Below are 7,118 nucleotides of genomic sequence, written 5' to 3'. Positions count from 1 at the left end.
CCTGGGTTGTGAGGATGGCAGGTTATGTACCCGTGGTTGGGGGAAGGTGAGGGAAAGGGAGGTTTCATATGCTAAAGAGGGTCTACAAGGTGCTGGGATCCCCAAGGCTTGATCAATGTTGTCTTTTGGCAAGCCATTAACATCAAGATAGTTGGGGGATTCCTGTCTTGCAGGATTGTAATCTCTGCAAGTTAACTATTTGTTTCTCACTTATGGCAGTCAGGGGTGCCTGAGGAATGTCATGCACATTACCTTGGGGAGCGGGTGGAGAGGGGGTGCAAAGCTTTCGCTTTGGCTTTGTCCTCAGTCAGCCTCCTGCTCCCTCATCATGTACGGCCATCAACTCCCTATATTGGTTGGAATTTCCAATAGTGTTTCCCATCCAGTGACTGGGAGCCTTTAGAAGAACACTAGGAGAAGTCTGATCACTAAATTTTGCCCAGCATAATTTTCCTTTTGGTTCATTTCAGTGAGAAATGCTGATTTCTTCAAATGTGTATTTTTAATGTTCTCAGTATTTTTAAAATACTTTCTTTTTTTCCTGCTTCCGGAGTTGTCAGATGAAGCAGAATCCTGCAGAAAGTTATTTTCATTTCTTTTTGAATAGTGATTTTGGTTAGTGGTAAGTTATATTTCCTTTTCTGTCTGCTTATCTTTGGTTGTTCACATACATGGATGTATACCATGAACAAACTGGACATAGGGAATGAGAATTTTCTCCAATTTTCCCATTTTTGAATGGAAAACCTCTCTTCTGAACGAGGGTTGGCTGGGCGCAGCCGGCAGCAGTTGCTCAGGTAAAGGGCTCACTTCCTCAATTTGGGTTGCTACTGCAGGACTGGACCAGGGGCTAAATAGGCCAGCTGGTGTGGGACTTCCTGTGCTGCGCTAGGCCGGTTGAGGGACTCTGCTCGCCCTCCAGGACCGGTCGGTGCCCATGGTACTGACAGAAGTGGCTGGGCAATTGTCCAGCCATGCTGGCCCACACCCTCTTCTTTCACCACTTCTTTTGCACTGCTCGAGGGGTGCCTCCCACTGGAACTAGACTACAGCTGGACAGAGCTGCAGGGGCACGAGACTGTGCAATTATCCCGGAATCGTCTCACCCTAGGAAGTGAGAGAGGTAAAGGGTGTCGGGCAGTGCCCAGAGGTCCAGGTTTCAGGGTCTAGGTGGCAGGGCTGTGGCCACCATTGGGAGGGCCCCGAAGTAACCATGGGTGGGAAAGACCAGGGACACCAGGCAGCCACCCAAACAAGTGGCTCCCACTGTGCTGGGGTGATGAAGTTCTTTGATGCAAAATGGTGGTTTATTAAAGCACGGGGACAGGATCCAGGGTCAGAAAGAGCTGCTGCCCCAGGTTGTGAGGGATGGCAGGTTATATACCTTGTTGGGGGGTGGTGGTGAAGGGATGGGAGGTTTCAATGGAGCTTTCATATGCTAAAGAGGGCCTACAAGGTGCGGGGAGGAGGCCTTGCCCTGTGGTTTGATCAATGTCATCTTTAGGCCAGCCATTAACATCAAGATAGTTGGGAGATTTTTGGTGGGGTGCTATGATACTGCTATCATTTACATTCCCTTCTACCTCAGCCTCCTCCAGTTCCGTTTATGGCGGGGAGGGAGACATTAGGGCTTCTGTAACTGAGTTATTTGCCTCTGGAAATTTGTGCTATTGATAAGGTAACCTCCCTGTTTGTAGATCTCTAGGACATCTGTAGAGAAAGGGAGATTCCTGTACTGCAGGATTGTGATTTCTGCAAGTTAACTAGTTATCATTTTATGGCAGTCAGGGGTGCCTGAGGAATGCTACACATATTACAGAGGGAAGCGGGTGGAAAGGGGGGTGCGAGGCACCAGCTTCTGTTCAGTCCTCAGCCAGCCTCCTGCTCCCTCATCAGGGAGACAGAGATGACAGTCCTAGTGATGAGGGGACAGAAGCCTGGCTGAAAACAAAGCAAAAGCTGACACCTTGAACCCCACCCCCCAACCCGCCACTCCTGGGTGGGACATATGTGACATTCTTCAGGAATCTCCCACCCATCTTAATGTTAATTCCTTGCTAGAGGGCAAAACAACCTTGGTAAAGGCAAGGCCTCTGGTATCCAGTATCTTGCACGTCCTCTTTAGCATATGGAAGTTCTACTGAAACCTCCGTTTTCCTTACTTCCCCCACCCCCATAGTACATAACCTGCTACCTCTCACAACCCAGGGCAGCAGCTCTTCCTGCCCACGGGTCCTGTCTCCCTGCTTTAATAAACCACCATTTTGGGGACCTGGGTGGCTCAGTGGGTTAAGCCGCTGCCTTCGGCTCAGGTCATGATCTCGGGGTCCTGGGATCGAGTCCCGCATTAGGCTCTCTGCTCAGCGGGGAGCCTGCTTCCTTCTCTCTCTCTCTCTGCCTGCCTCTCTGCCTACTTGTGATCTCTCTCTGTCAAATAAATAAATAAAATCTTAAAAAAAAAAAAATCCACCATTTTGCACCAAAGATGTCTCAAGAATTCTTTCTTGGTCATCAGCTTTGGATCTCAACCTACTGAACCCAACATATATTCTAGAACTTAATCATAGCTCCAGGAGGAAGTAGCTCAGCAGGGAAAGAAGTGAGAGGGGAAGTCCGAGACCACGCCCCCCCCCAGGCTGCTAAGAGAGCCCAAGGGGAGGGCAGACCACAGTTCAGGCACTAGCAGAGAGGCAAATCTGTTTTTATGGTCCTTGTTTCAAAATCTGTTTGTCTGCTATAAACATTTCCCAGCTTTTATTTGCTTTTCATTTGCATGGAGTATCTTCCACTCTAAGGCTCTTATAAACAGCATCTTTTTTTTTTTTTAATCCCATTTAGCTACTATTTGTCTTTCTAAAGTCCAATTTACGCCATTTACATTTAAATAATCACTAATAAGTCTGTACTTACTGCCTTTTTGTTAATTGTTTTCTGTGATGTTTTGTAGTTTCTAACTCTTGTTTTATTCTTCTCTCTCTTTGTGGTTTGATATTTTTATTTAGTGGTGTACTTAGAGTCCTTTCTATCTTTTAGGATTTTGCTTTGATGTTACAATGAGTCTTACCTGTAACAACTTGTATGTATAACAGACTACATAAGTTAATAACAACGTAAATTTGAATACATTCTGAATCTCTATATTTGGTTTATTCCTCCTTATTTTTTTTTGTTTTTTATATTACTCTTTACATCTTTTTACCTTGCATATTTCTCGACAGAGTATGTAGTTCTAGTTATCCTTGCTACATTTTTCATTTAAACTTTATACTAGACTTACAAGTGATTCACTATTTTTTTCTATATAATAACCTTTCCTAGTGACATTTACACTTCCATTTTTTTTGTTACAAATTATCATCCTTCTTTCAGCTTAAATAGTCTGTATATAATTTATTGTAAGGCCAGTCTAGTGGTGATAATTTTTTTCCACTTTCGCCTGAAGATACTTTTTATATCTCCTTCAATTCTGAAGGACAACATTTCTGGATAGAGTATTTTTTGTTGGAAACTTTTCTTTTTTTCCTTGCACTTTGAATATATTATGCTACTCTTTGGGGGGAGGCATGTCAAGTTTCTGCTAAAAAGTCAACCTATAGTCTTCTGGGGGTTTCCTTACTGTAAAGTTTTTTCTGGCGAGATAAACATAACACCAGGCAAAGTGGGTGCAAGGCAAGTGTCGTGAGCAAAACCCCTGCGTCCCACCAGGAGGTCTCAACGTGTAAAGAAGAGATAGAGAGATGGATATGATGTAACTCACTTGATCTTTATTGGGATGAGGTCCGCACCACTATTGTGGCCCTGTCATGGCCCGCTGACGTTGTCATGGAGATGTCGCCTCACAATCTAGACAGAGAGGTCACCGCAGAAGTTGAGACTGAGAACCAGCGAGTGGTTGGCAACGAAACTGTCGGAGCATCGGTAGCACTGGCGAGGATGTTCTCCCGACAGGGAACTCGCTTCACCTCAGTCCAACCCGATGCCTCTTTATATACTGTGCTAAGTCTCCTTCAAAAACATATTACATCACTTGTTTTTCTTATGCTTAAACACCAAAAGCATACACACGTCGCAAACATGTTTTGGTTTACAATATTTCACACAAGTTAAAATATTTTCAACTTGTTACTCCATGCTAACCTTATCACTACACGCATATGGTCTAGGCTTATTTGCTATGTGGTATTTGCTATGTGGTTAGTTTGTTGTCACTACACGCATATGGTCTAGGCTTATTTGTTATGTGGTTAGTTTGTATTTTGTTTCTGTTTTTCATTTAGTAGGGGTTTGCACTTACTACATATTATTTATTTATTTATTCATTTATTTATTACACTTTATTTATTAAAGGTTCGTACTCACTACAGCAAAATTTATTAAAAACACTCTCCGGCGAAGTTTCATGGTTCAGGAGGCGAGCCAGGAAAGTTGCGCAGGGAGAAGGTGGGCACCCTCGGGCGAGGCTCTGAGACTCTGGAAAGCACAGTGGCGGAAGTCGCGCCCAAGGCAAGAAGGAGGGTGCTTTTAAGCGGTCTTGGGGAAAAGCTCAGGGGTCTTTTGGCAAGTTTCCCTTATTTGGATATCCCGCCTGCTCATCGGGATCCCATTGGTCCACAGGAACCCAGGGCGGGGGTCTCAGATTCCTGCTTGGGCCTTTGTTCTCCTGTCTGAGCTCAGGTCTTGTGGTGGGAACTTTTGCCATCTTGGACCTTTGTTCTCCTGTCCGAGCTCAGGTCTTGTGGCAGGAACTTTCGCCATCTTTAGTAGCCCTTCCTGCCAGCCCAACATTCCGACCTTTTGCTTAATATAATGGTGTCAGGGGCCCACTCGGTTCTGGCTACTTCCTGCTGAAAGGGGGCATCGTCATAGGGGTAGTCGGAAGTGGGCAGGCGAGAGTAGGGCTGGAGGAGGAGTTGATTGACAGATACTCAGGCAAGTTCTTGTAGGTGACCCTGCAAGTACCGAAAAAGACAGGGAACAACTGAGATTAGAAGGAGGATTATGCATACAGGTGCCGCCGGAGGGAGCAGCCAGGTTACCCACTTGTAGGGGTCCAGGCCCCAGGAGGACGTGTCTCGCCACTGTGCTTGGATACGATCCCTGAGTTCTTTGATCCTGGAGGTAACTATATGATTGGTTACCAAAGTAACAACATTCTTCATTTAAGAATAGGCAGGTCCCCCCTTTTTCGGTGGTCAGAAGGTCTAAGTCCCATCGGTTCTGTAGAGCTAAGGCTACCAGGCTGGTGACTTGCGTCTGTAGGGCTGTAAGGGAGTCAGCAACCTGTTCCGTGTCATCATTCAGGGCTTGGGAGAGTTTGTAATAAAAGTCTATGGAGGTTCCTATCCCCGCTGTTCCAGTTGCCACCCCTGTGGCTATTCCTGCCCCTGTTATGAATGGGAGGAAGGCAGCCCTTCCTCCATGGTGTTGGGGGAATAGGATGGACAGCAGCTGGGATTCAGAGTAGATGGTGGTAGAGGGAGAGAGTAGCATGAATATACAGCCCAGGGAGTCATTAGTGGTTAGGCAGCGATAGGTTCCCTGAGGGCACGAGAGAAATACTCCCAAGGGAGTACAATACGGGAGGGAGGAGTCAGTGATATGGCAGCTGCGGTGGTCAGGGGGGAGGACACATTAATAATTGGTATGTTTCCCCCAATAGGGCCGATATGAACCGTACTATTTGTGGCCCTGAAGTTGGGGAGTGGACAGTCAATAGGGAGGGGTATCCCTACGATGTAGAGTGAGGTAAGGTAGATAGGATAAAAGAGGCGGGGAAATGGCCAGAGGGCTATGATTTATAAGAAAGGGCCGGCCATATAGTAATTCAAATGGGCTTAAGCCTGAAGACCCGTGGGGCGTAGCCAGGAGTCTGGTGAGAGCCATAGGCAGAAGTGTAGGCCAGAAAAGATGGGTTTCTAGGGTAGGTTTGGTGAGTTGGGCTTTGAGCAGCCTGTTGGCCTTTTCTACCTTACCCCATGACTGTGGGTGGTACGGGATGTGAAGTTTCCAGGTTATGTTGAGGCTCTCAGCTACCTGTTGGGTTACACTGGAGGGGGAGTGGCGGGTCGTTGTCTGACTGGAGGGTCGAGGGTCAATCAAACCTCGGGATGATGTGCTTGATGAGTAGTGTAGAAATCGTAGGGTCGGGGTAGTGGGGTTGCGGTATGCCTGGCGGTAGCCAGATCAGTAAGGGGTGATAGGTTGGTGGAAGGTTATGGGAGGCAGTGGGAAGTGCAGTTTGCCAGCTTGATGACTCGGAGCTGTTGGTAGGCCTGGTCTGGATTCCTCTGTGAATTCACAGAGTGAACAGGTTGCAAGCCTGTGGAATTAATTCTGTAGGTGGGGGATTTGGAAGGGTGATGATAAGGAAGGATGATTGAACAATGCTGAAGAAATTAGTGGAGAGCCCGCGATGGGGTAAGGGATGAGGTGAATAGGGTGGGATATTTTATGGTGGGATTAAGTTTCTGGATTGGTAGGATGTCTTTGGCTGTTTATCTGGAGTTGTTTGGTCGGTATAGGCAGTAGAAGTTGGGTGCAGGTTTAAGCGGGGGGAAGGTAGAGAGAGAGATGCGGCTTCTCCAGGAATAGCAGATGGAATAGCTGGAGACGAGGAGAAGTCAGATGGGCCAGGGATCGGTGGCTAAGGTCTGTGAGTTAGCGGGAGAGTAGACCGTGATGGGCTGCCCTAGAGTCATGTTGACTTCCTTAGAGGGGGTGACTTGATATCCCTTGGCCCCCAGAAAGTTAAGTAGGGTGGAGGTGTCGCCTTGGGAGACCGAGAGGGAGGGGCTACAGAGGAGGAGGTCATCCACATATTTTAGTAGAGTACTGGCCTTAAGGATGCACTGCTGTTAAGTCTGTAGGCCTGGCCGAAAATGTGAGGGCTGTCCCTGAACCCCTGGGGTAGAACAGTCCAAGTTAGTTGTCCAGAAGCATGCATGTCAGGATCCTCCCAGGTGAAGGCAAAAAGATAATAGGAATCAGGGTGCAAAGGGACGGTGAAAAAGGCGTCCTTTAGCTCCAGTACAGTAAAGTGAGAGGTGTTTGGGGGAATGCGAGACAGTAGGGTTAGGAACGACTGGGTGGAGGGGGACCACGACCTCGTTGATAAGCCT

At 47.1% G+C, this 7,118-nt stretch overlaps 1 pseudogene; it reads right to left on the bottom strand.

Annotated features, from left to right (window-relative positions):
- Positions 1-307: 307 nt before the first annotated feature.
- Positions 308-2,177, bottom strand: LOC131831234 (proline-rich nuclear receptor coactivator 1-like; annotated as a pseudogene).
- Positions 2,178-7,118: the final 4,941 nt, after the last annotated feature.

The sequence above is a fragment of the Mustela lutreola genome, chromosome 5, assembly GCF_030435805.1.
Source record: "Mustela lutreola isolate mMusLut2 chromosome 5, mMusLut2.pri, whole genome shotgun sequence".
Taxonomy (NCBI): domain Eukaryota; kingdom Metazoa; phylum Chordata; class Mammalia; order Carnivora; family Mustelidae; genus Mustela; species Mustela lutreola.
The sequence above is the reverse complement of the archived record's forward strand: the minus strand, read 5'-3'. Positions and strand labels throughout refer to the sequence as shown.